The sequence below is a fragment of the Zosterops lateralis genome (genome assembly GCF_965231275.1).
Source record: "Zosterops lateralis genome assembly, chromosome: 2".
Classification (NCBI taxonomy): Eukaryota; Metazoa; Chordata; class Aves; order Passeriformes; family Zosteropidae; genus Zosterops; species Zosterops lateralis.
In genome coordinates, this window is record NC_139763.1 from 1,010,973 (window position 1) to 1,028,951 (window position 17,979).

The window sequence follows — 17,979 nt, forward strand, 5'->3', positions numbered from 1 at the left end:
GGTGACGAGGAGCCCCGGGAGGGACCCAGCTGTTCCGGGCATGTGGGCACAGAGGTGACAGTGCCGTCAGTTTGTGCCCTGCCCAGAGCCCCTCCCGTGGGCACCGAGCTGGCAGCTGCCAGCCCGAGCAGAGCTACTGAGGAGGAGGAGCCCCAAAAGGCAGCATCTTCCTCTCTCCTCACTGAGAAGGGGACATCACGAGGGACACCGAGCCAGCTGACTGTGCTGGTCAATACTCCGGCCAGCAGCCAGACTCTGCTGTACATCAACCCCAGTGTGACCAGTGGGACCCTGAGCAAGGATGCACGGGAGCTCCAGGCATGCGCTCGGTGGCCCTGGGTGTCATTGCTGAAGGTGGCCAGAGAGCCTTGTGCCATCAGGGAGCCCCGCCCTGGCTCTGAGGGTATCCAAGGGTCACAGAGCCCTGGGGTGCCCAGTCCCAGGATCCATCTGAGATTGTGGAAGTTGGAGATTCGTAACGAGATGAGTAATGAGAAGGAGAACTCCAACTGCCAGCCTGCCCAAGGGCCACTGCTGATCCTGCGGAGGAGGCCAAGAGGGAGCGATGAGGATGGAAGGAGCGGCCAGTGGACAGACAGGGCCAGGATCTTTGCCCTGCCAAGGCAGCCGTCGCTGTCCCACGCCTCCTCCTCCTCCTCTTCCTGCTCTTCACCGATGCCCAAAAAGCTCCCACGGGTGCAGCTCCGGCAGCCAAAGGTGGGACCCAAAATCCTTACAGACCTCAAGGTCCCACCGGTGCAGCTCGGGCAGTCGCAGGCAGCGCTGCAGGGCAGCCGCAGCCAGGCCCTGTCCCTCCGTGGGGACAGGCTGCCACGGCTGCCACGGCTGCCAGCACTGCCCTGCCTGCTGAGCCCCAGGGACACTGAGAGCCGGGGCACAGAGCTGGGCAGCGCAGGGGAGAAGGGGCCGCAGCCCTGCAGCCCCTGTCCTGGGCAGCCATACAGCCCCGTGCCCAGGGTGTTCCTGCCCCCGCTCAGGGTGGCCCAGGAGGGCACAGCCCGTGTGTCCCCGAGCTGGCAGCTGCTGCCTGTGCCGCCCATCCCCTCGGGGGCTCGTGCTGTGGAGCGCAGCCTCAGGGATGTAGCAGTGGATAAACGGGGTGACGAAAACGAGCTCTTCCAAGGGGACAGCAGGAGTGATCAGATGCTGTCCCCACTAGAAGAGAACATCGTGATCATTTCAGGGGACAGCCCAAGTGATAAGGAGCTGTCCCCAATGGAAGATAACGATGAGCTCTCCCAAGGGGACAGGAGTTCCAAGGAGGTGTCCTGGGAAGAGAAGCAGGAAAAAGAGCCATCCCAAGGGGAGAGTGAAAGTGACAAGGAGCTGTCCCAAGGGGAGACCGAAAGTGACAAAGAGCTGTCCCAAGGGGGTAGCAACAAGGACGAGAAGCTTTCCCGAAAAGACAGCAAACGTGATACAGAGCTGCAGTTTGGGGAAGACGGTGATGTTGAAGAGCTCTCCCATTGGGGAAAAGATGAGGATGGCATAGAGGTGACAAGGAGGAACCTGCTCGGTGGCATGGAGAGTGATTCCTGCTCGTCACCTGAAATGCCAGATCTGGAGCACATACCAGGACATCAGAAGGTGCTGGTATGGCTAAAAGCCCATTTCCCCAACAATTATGGGGCTGAGGAGGAGGAAGAGAAGAAAGCGGTCAGACTCCGACGGCTGTTCCGACTGAAACGGCGCCAGCGCAAGGTGGAGACCCAGTGGCGGGAGCTGTGGGATGCCTTGCCATCCCGTGCCTACAGTGAACATGACAAGGTCACAACTTCCAAAAGGAAGCGCCGCAGAGCTCCAAAGGTGTCCCAAGGGGAAGTTGCCGTCCAGGACATCGACAATAAATCCTTGGGCCTGGTGGATGACGAGGAGCCCCTGGAGGGACCCAGCTGTTCCGGGCATGTGGGCACAGAGGTGAGAGTGCCGTCAGTTTGTGTCCTGCCCAGAGCCTCTCCCGTGGGCACCGAGCTGGCAGCTGCCACCCCGAGCAGAGCTGCTGAGGAGGAGGAGCCCCAAAAGGCAGCATCTTCCTCTCTCCTCACTGAGAAGGGGACATCACGAGGGACACCGAGCCAGCTGACTGTGCTGGTCAATACTCCGGCCAGCAGCCAGGCTCCGCTGTACATCAACCCCAGTGTGACCAGTGGGACCCTGAGCAAGGCTGCACGGGAGTTCCAGGCATGCGCTCGGTGGCCCTGGGTGTCATTGCTGAAGGTGGCCAGAGAGCCTTGTGCCATCAGGGAGCCCTGCCCTGGCTCTGAGGGTATCCAAGGGTCACAGAGCCCTGGGGTGCCCAGTCCCAGGAGAGTCACTGTCAGAGGAGGAAGCAGCTCCCGGAAACCATCTGTGATAGTGAATGATGGACGTTAGTGACGAGATCAACAAGGAAAAGGAGAACCCCAACTCCCAGCCGACCCAAGGGCCACTGCTGAGCCTGCGGAGGAGGCCTAGACAGAGTGATGAGGACGGAAGGAGCGGCCAGTGGACGGACAGGGCCAGGACCTTTGCCCTGCCAAGGGAGCCGTCTCTGTCCCACGCCTCCTCCTCCTCCTCCTCCTGCTCCTCTGCGATGCCCCTCAGACTCCCACCACTGCAGCCGCAGGCAGTCGCAGGGCAGCCGCAGCCAGGCCCTGTCCCTCCGTGGGGACAGGCTGCCACGGCTGCCACGGCTGCCAGCACTGCCCTGCCTGCTGAGCCCCAGGGACACTGAGAGCCAGGGCACAGAGCTGGGCAGCGCAGGGGAGAAGGGGCCGCAGCCCTGCAGCCCCTGTCCTGGGCAGCCATACAGCCCCGTGCCCAGGGTGTTCCTGCCCCCGCTCAGGGGGGCCCAGGAGGGCACAGCCCGTGTGTCCCTGAGCTGGCACCTGCTGCCTTTGCCGCCCATCCCCTCGGGGGCTCGCAGCCTCAGGGATGTAGCGGTGGAGAAAAAGGATCATGACATCGAGCTGTTCCAGGGGGACAGCAGGAGTGATCAGGGGCTGTCCCCACTAGAAGAGAACCTCGTGATCATTTCAGGGGACAGCCCAAGTGATAAGGAGCTGTCCCCAATGGAAGATAACGATGAGCTCTCCCAAGGGGACAGGAGTTACAAGGAGGTGTCCTGGGAAGATCAGCAGGAAAAAGAGCCATCCCAAGGGGATAGTGGAAGTGACAAAGAGCTGTCCCAAAGGGATAGCAACAAGGACGAGACGCTTTCCCCAGAAGACAGCAAACGTGATACAGAGCTGGGGTTTGGGGAAGACGGTGGTGTTGAAGAGCTCTCCCATTGGAAAAAAGATGAAAAAGATGAGGACAAAGAGCTCTCCCTTTGGGAAGAAGACGAGGATGGCATAGAGCTGACAAGGAGGACCCTGCTCGGTGGCATGGAGAGTGGTTCCCGCTCGTCACCTGAAATGCCAGATCTGGAGCAGATACCAGAACATCAGAAGGTGCTGGTATGGCTAAAAGCCCATTTCCCCAACAATTATGGGGCTGAGGAGGAGGAGGAAGAGAAGAAAGCGGTCAGACTCCGACGGCTGTTCCGACTGAAACGGCGCCAGCGCAAGGTGGAGACCCAGTGGCAGGAGCTGTGGGATGCCTTGCCATCCCGTGCCTACAGTGAACATGACAAGGTCACAACTTCCAAAAGGAAGCGCCGCAGAGCTCCAAAGGTGTCCCAAGGGGAAGTTGCCGTCCAGGACATCGACAATAAATCCTTGGGCCTGGTGGGTGACGAGGAGCCCCTGGAGGGACCCAGCTGTTCTGGGCATGTGGGCACAGAGGTGAGAGTGCCGTCAGTTTGTGCCCTGCCCAGAGCCTCTCCCGTGGGCACCGAGCTGGCAGCTGCCAGCCCGAGCAGAGCTGCTGAGGAGGAGGAGCCCCAAAAGGCAGCATCTTCCTCTCTCCTCACTGAGAAGGGGACATCACGAGGGACACCGAGCCAGCTGACTGTGCTGGTCAATACTCCGGCCAGCAGCCAGGCTCCGCTGTACATCAACCCCAGTGTGACCAGTGGGACCCTGAGCAAGGCTGCACGGGAGTTCCAGGCATGCGCTCGGTGGCCCTGGGTGTCATTGCTGAAGGTGGCCAGAGAGCCTTGTGCCATCAGGGAGCCCTGCCCTGGCTCTGAGGGTACCCAAGGGACACAGAGCTCTGGGGTGCCCAGTCCCAGGAGAGCCACACACAGAGGAGGAAACAGCTCCTGGAACCCATCTGTGGTTGTAGAGGACAAGTATTACTGACAAGATGAGTAATGAGAAGGAGAACCCCAACTGCCAGCCCGCCCCAGGGCCACTGCTGAGCCTGCAGAGGAGGCCAAGAGGGAGCGATGAGGAAGGAAGGAGAGGCCAGTGGACGGACAGGGCCAGGATCTTTGCTCTGCCAAGGCAGCCATCTCTGTCCCACGCCTCCTCCTCCTCATCATCCTGCTCTTCACTGATGCCCATCAAGCTCCCACCATTGCACCTTGGGCAGCCAAAGGTGGGACCCAAAATCCTTACAGATCTCAGTCTCTCTCCAGTGCAGCTCGGGCAGCCGCAGGCAGCGCCGCAGGGCAGCCGCGGCCAGGCCCTGTCCCTCCGTGGGGACAGGCTGCCACGGCTGCCACGGCTGCCAGCACTGCCCTGCCTGCTGAGCCCCAGGGACACTGAGAGCCGGGGCACAGAGCTGGGCAGCGCAGGGGAGAAGGGGCCGCAGCCCTGCAGCCCCTGTCCTGGGCAGCCATACAGCCCCGTGCCCAGGGTGTTCCTGCCCCCGCTCAGGGTGGCCCAGGAGGGCACAGCCCGTGTGTCCCCGAGCTGGCAGCTGCTGCCTGTGCCGCCCATCCCCTCGGGGGCTTGTGGTGTTGAGCGCAGCCTCAGGGATGTGGCGGTGGAGAAAAAGGATCATGACATCGAGCTCATCCAGGGGGACAGCAGGAGTGATCAGGGGCTGTCCGCACTAGAAGAGAACATCGTGATCATTTCAGGGGACAGCCCAAGTGATAAGGAGCTGTCCCCAATGGAAGATAACGATGAGCTCTCCCAAGGGGACAGGAGTTCCAAGGAGGTGTCCTGGGAAGAGAAGCAGGAAAAAGAGCCATCCCAAGGGGAGAGTGAAAGTGGCAACGCGCTGTCCCAAGGGGAGTCCGAAAGCGACACAGACCTGTCTCAAGGGGAGACCGAAAGTGGCAACGAGCCTTCCCAAGGGGAGACCGAAAGTGACAAAGAGCTGTCCCAAGGGGGTAGCAACGAGGACAAGAAGCTTCCCCCAGAAGACAGCAAATGTGATACAGATCTCCAGTTTGGGGAAGACGGTGGTGTTGAAGAGCTCTCGCATTGGGGAAAAGATGAGGATGGCATAGAGGTGACAAGGAGGAACCTGCTCGGTGGCATGGAGAGTGATTCCTGCTCGTCACCCGAAATGCCAGATCTGGAGCAGATACCAGGACATCAGAAGGTGCTGGTATGGCTGAAAGCCCATTTCCCCAACAATTATGGGACTGAGGAGGAGGAGGAAGAGAAGAAAGCTGTCAGACTCCAAAACTGTTCCGACTGAAACGGCGCCAGCGCAAGGTGGAGACCCAGTGGCAGGAGCTGTGGGATGCCTTGCCATCCCGTGCCTACAGTGAACACGTCAAGGTCACAACTTCCAAAAGGAAGCGCTGCAGAGCTCCAAAGGTGTCCCAAGGGGAAGTTGCCGTCCAGGACATCGACAATAAATCCTTGGGCCTGGTGGGTGACGAGGAGCCCCTGGAGGGACCCAGCTGTTCTGGGCATGTGGGCACAGAGGTGAGAGTGCCGTCAGTTTGTGCCCTGCCCAGAGCCTCTCCCGTGGGCACCGAGCTGGCAGCTGCCACCCCGAGCAGAGCTACTGAGGAGGAGGAGCCCCAAAAGGCAGCATCTTCCTCTCTCCTCACTGAGAAGGGGACATCACGAGGGACACCGAGCCAGCTGACGGTGCTGGTCAATACTCCGGCCAGCAGCCAGGCTCCGCTGTACATCAACCCCAGTGTGACCAGTGGGACCCTGAGCAAGGCTGCACGGGAGCTCCAGGCACTGCGGCAGCATCAGGAGGCACAGGTTGCCCTGGAACAATGGATTGCTTATCCTCAAGAGCCTAAAACACTCATTTGTTTCTCCCAAGGAGCCCGAACCCCGCTGCTGTCTCTGCCCGCCCATCCCCTCGGGGGCTCGTGCTGTGGAGCGCAGCCTCAGCGATGTGGCAGTGCATAAACAGGATAATGAAAATGAGCTGTTCCAGGGGGACAGCAGGAGTGACCAGGAGCTGTCCCAAGTGCAAAAGGACATCGAGGTCATTCCAGGGGACAGCCTGAGTTACGATGAGCTGTCCTCAGTGGAAGAGGATGTTGAGGTTGTTGCAGGAGACAGCCCGAGTGACCGGGGGCTGTCCTCAGTGGAAGAGGCCATCGAGGTTGGTGCAGAGGACAACACGAGTTCCTGGGAGCTGTCTGAACTGGGAGAGGCCATCAAGCTCTTCCCAGGGTTAGACAGCAGTGACAAGGAGCTGTCCCCAAGGGAAGATGACAACAAACAGCTCTCCCAGTGGGAAGATTAGAGGGATGAAGAGCTCTCCCAATGGGAAGATGAAAATGAAGAGCTGACAAGGAGAGCCCTGCTCGGTGGCATGGACACCTATTCCAGCTCGTCCAGCTCGTCACTTGAGCTGCCATATCTGCCTCAAGTGTCGAGACATCAGAAGGTGCTGGAATGGCTGCAACGCCATTTCCCTGACAGTGATGACGAGGAGAACACAGGTGCCAGACGCCTAAGGGCATGGCAAAGGAAAGCGCCCCAGCTCAAGTTGGATGCCCAAATACAAAAGCTGGTGCAGGCCATGTCCTCCCCTTCATCCAGTGGGAAAGGCAAGGTGCTTTCCTTGTCACGGAAGCCCCGCAGAGGCCGAGAGGTGTCCCAAAGGGAAGCTGCCATCCAGGACAAAAACATCTGGCACAGACCCTTGGGCCGGGAGGATGACGAGGAGCCCTCAGAGGAACTCAGCAGTTCTGACTTAGCTCGTGTCTGGCCCAGAGCCTCTCGTCCCCTGAGGAGACCAGTGGGCACCGACCTGGCAACTTCCACCCCAACCAGAGCTGCTGAGGAGGAGGAGCCCTTCGAGCCTCTCGCTCTGCAGGACAAAATGGCAGCAGCTCCTTCTGTCCTCCGTGAGGAGAGGACATCAGGAGGACCACTGAGCCCACTGACCAGGCTGTTCAATACTCCAGCCAGCAGCCAGGCTCAGCTGTACGTGACCAGCAGCCAGACTCAGCTGTACGTGACCAGTGGGACCCTGAGCAAGGCTGCACGGGAGCTCCAGGCAGTGCAGCAGCATCAGGAGGCACAGGTTGCCCTGGAACAATGGATTGCTTATCCTAAAGAGCCTAAAACACTCGTTTGTTTCTCCCAAGGAGGCCGAACCCCGCGTGTTCCGTGTCCCCTGGCACAGCCCCGGCCCCGGGACGTGCACGGGGCATTTGGCGCTGGGGCGGCCGTGTGGCGATGGTGCCGCAGGCGAGCCCAGCCCTTGTGGCCGCTGTCCCGGTGCGGGATTTGGAAGGGCAGGGACACAATGTGGAGCGGCGCGTGTCTTTGTGCTCCGTGTTTGTGCCGCGTGTGCGGGCGGAGCGGGGCCGGCGGGAGCCGCGCTCCCCTCAGAGCCCCTGAGGGCGGCAGCGATGGCGGCGCCGCTCCCTCAGCAATGGCCCGGCCCCGGCCCCGGCCCCGGCGGGCGGGGAGCCCTCGGCAGCGCCCTGGGGGCGGCGGGGCCCGAGCCCCGGGCCCGGTCTCTGTGCCCGTGGCGCCGCAGAGGCGAGGGGAGAGCTGCGAGAGTCGGTGCCTGGGGCAGTGCCCCGAGCCGGGGGCAGCAGCCGGGCCCGGCCTTGTGGAAGCGCACGAGGCTCTGGGGGTGCCGCTTGTGCGGCTTGTGCAGGTGCCTGTGGATGGCCCCGGCCTTGCGGGCTGGCCCTGCCCCGCTCAGCTCCCCGGCCCCGGCAAAGGCGCCCGGGCTGCGCTCGGCGGCCCTGGGTGTCATTGCTGAAGGTGGCCGGAGAGCCTTGTGCCATCAGGGAGCCCCGCCCTGGCTCTGAGGGTATCCAAGGGATACAGAGTCCTGGGGTGCCCAGTCCCAGGAGAGCCACTGTCAGAGGAGGAAGGAGCTCCCGGGATCCGTCTGTGCTAGAGGAAGACGGAAATTAGTGACAAGATGAACAACAAGGAGGAGAACCCCAACTCCCAGCCCACCCAAGGGCCAGTGCTGAGCCTGCGGAGGAGGCCAAGAGGGAGCGATGAGGCAGAAAACAGAGGCCAGTGGACGGACAGGGCCAGGACCTTTGCCCTGCCATGGCAGCCGTTTCCATCCCACGCCTCCTCCTCCTCCTCCTGCTCCTCTGTGTTTCCCCTCAGACTCCCACCACTGCAGCTCAGGCAGCCGCAGGGCAGCGCCGCAGGGCAGCCGCAGCCAGGCCCTGTCCCTCCGTGGGGACAGACTGCCACGGCTGCCACGGCTGCCAGCACTGCCCTGCCTGCTGAGCCCCAGGGACACTGAGAGCCGGGGCACAGAGCTGGGCAGCGCAGGGGAGAAGGGGCCGCAGCCCTGCAGCCCCTGTCCTGGGCAGCCATACAGCCCCGTGCCCAGGGTGTTCCTGCCCCCGCTCAGGGGGGCCCAGGAGGGCACAGCCCGTGTGTCCCCGAGCTGGCAGCTGCTGCCTGTGCCGCCCATCCCCTCGGGGGCTTCGTGCTGTGGAGCGCAGCCTCAGGGATGTAGCAGTGGATAAACGGGGTGACGAAAACGAGCTCTTCCAAGGGGACAGCAGGAGTGATCAGATGCTGTCCCCACTAGAAGAGAACCTCGTGATCATTTCAGGGGACAGCCCAAGTGATAAGGAGCTGTCCCCAATGGAAGATAACGATGAGCTCTCCCAAGGGGACAGGAGTTACAAAGAGGTGTCCTGGGAAGAGAAGCAGGAAAAAGAGCCATCCCAAGGGGAGAGTGAAAGTGACAACGAGCTGTCCCAAGGGGAGACCGAAAGTGACAAAGAGCTGTCCCAAGGGGGTAGCAAGAAGGACGAGAAGCTTTCCCCAGAAGACAGCAAACGTGATACAGAGCTGCAGTTTGGGGAAGACGGTAGTTTTGAAGAGCTCTCCCATTGGAAAAAAGATGAAAAAGATGAGGACAAAGAGCTCTCCCATTGGGGAAAAGATGAGGATGGCATAGAGGTGACAAGGAGGAACCTGCTCGGTGGCATGGAGAGTGGTTCCAGCTCATCACCTGAAATGCCAGATCTGGAGTAGATACCAGGACATCAGAAGGTGCTGCTATGGCTAAAAGCCCATTTCCCCAACAATTATGGGGCTGAGGAGGAGGAGGAAGAGAAGAAAGCTGTCAGACTCCAACAACTGTTCCGACTGAAACGGCACCAGCACAAGGTGGAGACCCAGTGGCAGGAGCTGTGGGATGCCTTGCCATCCCGTGCCTACAGTGAACATGACAAGGTCACAACTTCCAAAAGGAAGCGCCGCAGAGCTCCAAAGGTGTCCCAAGGGGAAGTTGCCGTCCAGGACATCGACAATAAATCCTTGGGCCTGGTGGGTGACGAGGAGCCCTTGGAGGGACCCAGCTGTTCCGGGCATGTGGGCGCAGAGGTGACAGTGCCGTCAGTTTGTGCCCTGCCCAGAGCCTCTCCCGTGGGCACCGAGCTGGCAGCTGCCAGCCCGAGCAGAGCTGCTGAGGAGGAGGAGCCCCAAAAGGCAGCATCTTCCTCTCTCCTCACTGAGAAGGGGACATCACGAGGGACACCGAGCCAGCTGACTGTGCTGGTCAATACTACAGCCAGCAGCCAGGCTCCGCTGTACATCAACCCCAGTGTGACCAGTGGGACCCTGAGCAAGGATGCACGGGAGTTCCAGGCATGCGCTCGGTGGCCCTGGGTGTCATTGCTGAAGGTGGCCAGAGAGCCTTGTGCCATCAGGGAGCCCTGCCCTGGCTCTGAGGGTATCCAAGGGTCACAGAGCCCTGGGGTGCCCAGTCCCAGGAGAGTCACTGTCAGAGGAGGAAGCAGCTCCCGGAAACCATCTGTGATAGTGAATGATGGACGTTAGTGACGAGATCAACAAGGAAAAGGAGAACCCCAACTCCCAGCCGACCCAAGGGCCGCTGCTGAGCCTGCGGAGGAGGCCTAGACAGAGTGATGAGGACGGAAGGAGCGGCCAGTGGACGGACAGGGCCAGGACCTTTGCCCTGCCAAGGGAGCCGTCTCTGTCCCACACCTCCTCCTCCTCCTCCTGCTCCTCTGCGATGCCCCTCAGACTCCCACCACTGCAGCTCGGGCAGTCGCAGGGCAGCCGCAGCCAGGCCCTGTCCCTCCGTGGGGACAGACTGCCACGGCTGCCACGGCTGCCAGCACTGCCCTGCCTGCTGAGCCCCAGGGACACTGAGAGCCGGGGCACAGAGCTGGGCAGCGCAGGGGAGAAGGGGCTGCAGCCCTGCAGCCCCTGTCCTGGGCAGCCATACAGCCCCGTGCCCAGGGTGTTCCTGCCCCGCTCAGGGTGGCCCAGGAGGGCACAGCCCATGTGTCCCCGAGCTGGCAGCTGCTGCCTGTGCTGCCCATCCCCTCGGGGGCTCGTGCTGTGGAGCGCAGCCTCAGGGATGTGGCGGTGGAGAAAAAGGATCATGACATCGAGCTCTTCCAGGGGGACAGCAGGAGTGATCAGGGGCTGTCCCCACTAGAAGAGAACATCGTGATCATTTCAGGGGACAGCCCAAGTGATAAGGAGCTGTCCCCAATGGAAGATAACGATGAGCTCTCCCAAGGGGACAGGAGTTCCAAGGAGGTGTCCTGGGAAGATCAGCAGGAAAAAGAGCCATCCCAAGGAAAGAGTGAAAGTGACATAGAGCTGTCCCAAGGGGAGAGTGAAAGTGACATAGAGCTGTCCCAAAGGGAGAGTGGAAATGACAAAGAGCTGTCCCAAGGGGAGAGTGGACGTGACAAAGAGCTGTCCCAAGGGGGTAGCAACGAGGATGAGAAGCTTTCCCCAGAAGACAGCAAACATGATACAGAGGTGCGGTTTGGGGAAGACCGTGGTGTTGAAGAGCTCTCCCATTGGGAAAAAGATGAGGACAGAGAGCTCTCCCTTTGGGAAGAAGACGAGGATGACCTAGAGCTGACACGGAGGACCATGCTCGGTGGCATGGAGAGTGATTCCAGCTCGTCACACGAAATGCCAGATCTGGAGCAGATACCAGGACATCAGAAGGTGCTGGTATGGCTGAAAGCCCATTTCCCCAACAGTTATGGGGCTGTGGAGGAGGAGGAAGAGAAGAAAGTGGTCAGAGTCCGACGGCTGTTCAGACTGAAACGCAGACTGAAACGGCGCCAGTGCAAGGTGGAGACCCAGTGGCAGGAGCTGTGGGATGCCTTGCCATCCCGTGCCTACAGTGAACATGACAAGGCCACAACTTCCAAAAGGAAGCGCCGCAGAGCTCCAAAGGTGTCCCAAGGGGAAGTTGCTGTCCAGGACATCAACAATAAACCCGTGGGTGACGGGGAGCCCCTGGAGGGACCCAGCTGTTCTGGGCATGTGGGCACAGAGGTGAGAGTGCCGTCAGTTTGTGCCCTGCCCAGAGCCTCTCCCGTGGGCACCGAGCTGGCAGCTGCCACCCCGAGCAGAGCTACTGAGGAGGAGGAGCCCCAAAAGGCAGCATCTTCCTCTCTCATCACTGAGAAGGGGACATCACGAGGGACACCGAGCCAGCTGACTGTGCTGGTCAATACTCCAGCCAGCAGCCAGACTCCGCTGTACATCAACCCCAGTGTGACCAGTGGGACCCTGAGCAAGGATGCACGGGAGTTCCAGGCATGCGCTCGGTGGCTCTGGGTGTCATTGCTGAAGGTGGCCAGAGAGCCTTGTGCCATCAGGGAGCCCCGCCCTGGCTCTGAGGGTATCCAAGGGACACAGAGCCCTGGGGTGCCCAGTCCCAGGAGAGCCACTGTCAGAGGAGGAAGGAGCTCCTGGAACCCATCTGTGGTTGTAGAGGACAAGTATTACTGACAAGATGAGTAATGAGAAGGAGAACCCCAACTGCCAGCCCGCCCAAGGGCCACTGCTGAGCCTGCGGAGGAGGCCAAGAGGGAGCGATGAGGAAGGAAGGAGAGGCCAGTGGACGGACAGGGCCAGGATCTTTGCCCTGCCAAGGCAGCCGTCTCCATCCCACGCCTCCTCCTCCTCATCATCCTGCTCTTCACCGATGCCCATCAAGCTCCCACCATTGTACCTTGGGCATCCAAAGGTGGGACCCAAAATCCTTACAGATCTCAGTCTCTCTCTGGTGCAGCTCGGGCACCCGCAGGCAGCGCCACAGGGCAGCGGCAGCCAGGCCCTGTCCCTCCGTGGGGACAGGCTGCCACGGCTGCCACGGCTGCCAGCACTGCCCTGCCTGCTGAGCCCCAGGGACACTGAGAGCCGGGGCACAGAGCTGGGCAGCGCAGGGGAGAAGGGGCCGCAGCCCTGCAGCCCCTGTCCTGGGCAGCCATACAGCCCCGTGCCCAGGGTGTTCCTGCCCCCACTCAGGGGGGCCCAGGAGGGCACAGCCCGTGTGTCCCCGAGCTGGCAGCTGCTGCCTGTGCCGCCCATCCCCTCGGGGGCTCGTGCTGTGGAGCACAGCCTCAGGGATGTGGCGGTGGAGAAAAAGGTCGATGACATCGAGCTGTTCCAGGGGGACAGCAGGAGTGATCAGGGGCAGTCCCCAGTGGAAAAAGCCATCAAGGTCATTCCAGGGGACAGCCTGAGTTACGGTGAGCTGTCCTCAGTGGAAGAAGCCATCGTGGTTAATGCAGGGCACAGCCCAACAGTTGAAAGCTGCCCTCAGTAGAAGAGGATGTTGAGATCGTTGCAGGGGAGAGCCCGAGTGACCAGGAGCTGTCCCCAGTGGCAGAGGCCATCGAAGTCATTCCAGGGGACAGCCCAACTGATGAGGATGTCTCTGATATGGAAGAGGACATCAAAGTCACTTCAGAGGACAGCCCTAATGACGAGGAGCTGTCCGAAGTGGAAGAGGCCATCATGGTTAATGCAGGGCACAGTCCAACAGTTGAGGAGCTGTCCTCAGTGGAAGAGGCCATCGAGGTTGGTGCAGAGGACAACACCAGTGACTGGGAGCTGTCTGAACTGGGAGAGGCCATCAAGCTCTTCCCAGGGGTAAACAGCAGTGACAAGGAGCTGTCCCCAAGGGAAGATGACAATCAGCTCTCCCAGTGGGAAGAAGATAAGAATGAAGAGCTGACAAAGACAGCCTTGCTCACTGGCATGGACAGCAGTTCCAGCTCGTCCAGCTCGTCACTTGAGCTGCCATATCTGCCTCAAGTGTCAAGGCATCAGAAGGTGCTGGAATGCCTGAAACGCCATTTCCGCGACGGTTACGGTGCTGAGGAGGAGAACACAAGCTTGGAGGGAATCCAAGGGACACAGAGGCCCGGGGTGCCCAGTCCCAGGAGAGCCACTCTCAGAGGAGAATGCTGCTCACGGGATCCGACTGTGGTAGCGGAAGACGGAAATTAGTGACAAGATGAACAACAAGGAGGAGATCCCCAACTCCCAGCCCACCCAAGGGCCAGTGCTGAGCCTGCGGAGGAGGCCGACAGGGAGCGATGAGGCAGAAAGGAGAAGCCAGTGGACATACAGGGCCAGGACCTTTGCCTTGCCAAGGGAGCCGTCACAATCCCACGCCTCCTCCTCCTGCTTCTCTGTGATTCCCCTCAGACTTCCACCACTGCAGCTGCAGGCAGCGCCGCAGGGCAGCGGCAGCCAGGCCCTGTCCCTCCGTGGGGACAGGCTGCCACGGCTGCCACGGCTGCCAGCACTGCCCTGCCTGCTGAGCCCCAGGGACACTGAGAGCCGGGGCACAGAGCTGGGCAGCGCAGGGGAGAAGGGGCCGCAGCCCTGCAGCCCCTGTCCTGGGCAGCCATACAGCCCCGTGCCCAGGGTGTTCCTGCCCCCGCTCAGGGTGGCCCAGGAGGGCACAGCCCGTGTGTCCCCGAGCTGGCAGCTGCTGCCTGTCCCGCCCATCCCATCGGGGGCTTGTGGTGTTGAGCGCAGCCTCAGGGATGTGGCGGTGGAGAAAAAGGTCGATGACATCGAGCTCTACCAGGGGGACAGCAGGAGTGATCAGGGGCTGTCCCCACTAGAAGAGAACATCGTGATCATTTCAGGGGACAGCCCAAGTGATAAGGAGCTGTCCCCAATGGAAGATAACGATGAGCTCTCCCAAGGGGACAGGAGTTCCAAGGAGGTGTCCTGGGAAGAGAAGCAGGAAAAAGAGCCATCCCAAGGGGAGAGTGAAAGTGACAAGGAGCTGTCCCAAGGGGAGACCGAAAGAGACATAGAGCTGTCCCAATGGAAGACCGAAAGTGACATAGAGCTGTCCCAAGGGGAGACCGAAAGAGACAAAGAGCTGTCCCAAGGGGAGACCGAAAGTGGCAACGAGCTGTCCCAAGGGGGTAGCAACAAGGACGAGAAGCTTTCCCGAAAAGACAGCAAACGTGATACAGAGCTGCAGTTTGGGGAAGACGGTGGTGTTGAAGAGCTCTCCCATTGGGGAAAAGACGAGGATGGCATAGAGGTGACAAGGAGGAACCTGCTCGGTGCATGGAGAGTGATTCCTGCTCGTCACCTGAAATGCCAGATCTGGAGCACATACCAGGACATCAGAAGGTGCTGGTATGGCTAAAAGCCCATTTCCCCAACGATTATGGGGCTGAGGAGGAGGAGGAAGAGAAGAAAGCTGTCAGACTCCGACGGCTGTTCTGACTGAAACGGCGCCAGCGCAAGGTGGAGACCCAGTGGCAGGAGCTGTGGGATGCCTTGCCATCCCGTGCCTACAGTGAACATGACAAGGTCACAACTTCCAAAAGGAAGCGCCGCAGAGCTCCAAAGGTGTCCCAAGGGGAAGTTGCCATCCAGGACATCAACAATAAACCCGTGGGTGACGAGGAGCCCCTGGAGGGACCCAGCTGTTCTGGGCATGTGGGCACAGAGGTGAGAGTGCCGTCAGTTTGTGCCCTGCCCAAAGCCTCTCCCGTGTGTCCCCGAGCTGGCAGCTGCCACCCCGAGCAGAGCTACTGAGGAGGAGGAGCCCCAAAAGGCAGCATCTTCCTCTCTCATCACTGAGAAGGGGACATCACGAGGGACACCGAGCCAGCTGACGGTGCTGGTCAATACTCCGGCCAGCAGCCAGACTCCGCTGTACATCAACCCCAGTGTGACCAGTGGGACCCTGAGCAAGGCTGCACGGGAGCTCCAGGCACTGCAGCAGCATCAGGAGGCACAGGTTGCCCTGGAACAATGGATTGCTTATCCTCAAGAGCCTAAAGCACTCGTTTGTTTCTCCCAAGGAGCCCGAACCCCGCTGCTGTCTGTGCCCGCCCATCCCCTCGGGAGCTCGTCCTGTGGAGCGCAGCCTCAGCGATGTGGCAGTGCATAAACAGGATAATGACAACGAGCTCTTCCAGGGGGACAGCAGGGGTGACCAGGAGCTGTCCCCAGTGCAAAAGGACATCGAGGTCATTCCAGGGGACAGCTTGAGTTACGATGAGCTGTCCTCAGTGGAAGAGGATGTTGAGGTTGTTGCAGGAGACAGCCCGAGTGACCGGGAGCTGTCCTCAGTGGAAGAGGCCATCGAGGTTGATGCAGAGGACAACACGAGTTCCTGGGAGCTGTCTGAACTGGGAGAGGCCATCAAGCTCTTCCCAGGGGTAGACAGCAGTGACAAGGAGCTGTCCCCAAGGGAAGATGACAATCAGCTCTCCCAGTGGGAAGATTAGGGGGATGAAGATCTCTCCCAATGGGAAGATGAAAATGAAGAGCTGACAAGGAGAGCCCTTCTCGGTGGCATGGACACCTATTCCAGCTCGTCCAGCTCGTCACTTGAGCTCCCATATCTGCCTCAAGTGTCGAGACATCAGAAGGTGCTGGAATGGCTGCAACGCCATTTCCCTGACAGTGATGATGAGGAGAGCACAGGTGCCAGACGCCTAAGGGCATGGCAAAGGAAAGCGCCCCAGCTCAAGTTGGATGCCCAAGTGCAACAGCTGGTGCAGGCCATGTCCTCCCCTTCATCCAGTGAGAAAGGCAAGGTGCTTTCCTTGTCAAGGAAGCCCCGCAGAGGCCGAGAGGTGTCCCAAGGGGAAGCTGCCATCCAGGACAAAAACATCTGGCACAGACCCTTGGGCCGGGAGGATGACGAGGAGCCTTTGGAGGGACTCAGCAGTTCTGACTTAGCTCGTGTCTGGCCCAGAGCCTCTCGTGCCCTGAGGAGTCCCCTGGGCACCGACCTGGCAGCTTCCACCCCAACCAGAGCTGCTGAGGAGAAGGTGCCCTTCGAGCCTCTCGGTCTGCAGGACAAAATGGCAGCAGCTCCTTCTGTCCTCAGTGAGGAGAGGACATCACGAGGGACACCGAACCCACTGACCAGGCTGTTCAATACTCCAGCCAGCAGCCAGCCTCAGCTGTACGTGACCAGTGGGACCCTGAGCAAGGCTGCACGGGAGCTCCAGACACTGCAGCAGCATCAGGAAGCACAGGATGCCCTGGAACAATGGATTGCTTATCCTAAAGAGCCTAAAACAGTCGTTTGTTTCTCCCAAGGAGGCCGAACCCCGCGTGTTCCGTGTCCCCTGGCACAGCCCCGGCCCCGGGGGTGCACGGGGCATTTGGCGCTGGGGCGGCCGTGTGGCGATGGTGCCGCAGGCGAGCCCAGCCCTTGTGGCCGCTGTCCCGGTGCGGGATTTGGAAGGGCAGGGACACAATGTGGAGCGGCGCGTGTCTTTGTGCTCCGTGTTTGTGCTGCCAGAGTCGGTGCCTGGGGCAGTGCCCCGAGCCGGGGGCAGCAGCCGGGCCCGGCCTTGTGGAAGCGCACGAGGCTCTGGGGGTGCCGCTTGTGCGGCTTGTGCAGGTGCCTGTGGATGGCCCCGGCCTTGCGGGCTGGCCCTGCCCCGCTCAGCTCCCCGGCCCTGGCCAAGGCGCCCGGGCTGCGCTCGGTGGCCCTGGGTGTCATTGCTGAAGGTGGCCAGAGAGCCTTGTGCCATCAGGGAGCCCCGCCCTGGCTCTGAGGGTATCCAAGGGACACAGAGCCCTGGGGTGCCCAGTCCCAGGAGAGCCGTGCTCTGAGGAGAAAGCAGCTCCCGGGACCCATCTGTGGTTGTAGAGGACAAGTATTACTGACAAGATGAGTAATGAGAAGGAGAACCCCAACTCCCAGCCCACCCAAGGGCCACTGCTGAGCCTGCGGACGAGGCCAAGAGGGAGCGATGAGGAAGGAAGGAGCGGCCAGTGGACGGACAGGGCCAGGACCTTTGCCCTGCCAAGGGAGCCGTCTCTGTCCCACGCCTCCTCCTCCTCCTCCTGTTCCTCTGCGATGCCCCTCAGACTCCCACCACTGCAGCTCGGGCAGCCGCAGGGCAGCCGCAGCCAGGCCCTGTCCCTCCGTGGGGACAGGCTGCCACGGCTGCCACGGCTGCCAGCACTGCCCTGCCTGCTGAGCCCCAGGGACACTGAGAGCCGGGGCACAGAGCTGGGCAGCGCAGGGGAGAAGGGGCCGCAGCCCTGCAGCCCCTGTCCTGGGCAGCCATACAGCCCCGTGCCCAGGGTGTTCCTGCCCCCGCTCAGGGTGGCCCAGGAGGGCACAGCCCGTGTGTCCCCGAGCTGGCAGCTGCTGCCTGTGCTGCCCATCCCATCGGGGGCTTGTGGTGTTGAGCGCAGCCTCAGGGATGTGGCGGTGGAGAAAAAGGTCGATGACATCGAGCTCTTCCAGGGGGACAGCAGGAGTGATCAGGGGCTGTCCCCACTAGAAGAGAACCTCGTGATCATTTCAGGGGACAGCCCAAGTGATAAGGAGCTGTCCCCAATGGAAGATAACGATGAGCTCTCCCAAGGGGACAGGAGTTACAAGGAGGTGTCCTGGGAAGAGAAGCAGGAAAAAGAGCCATCC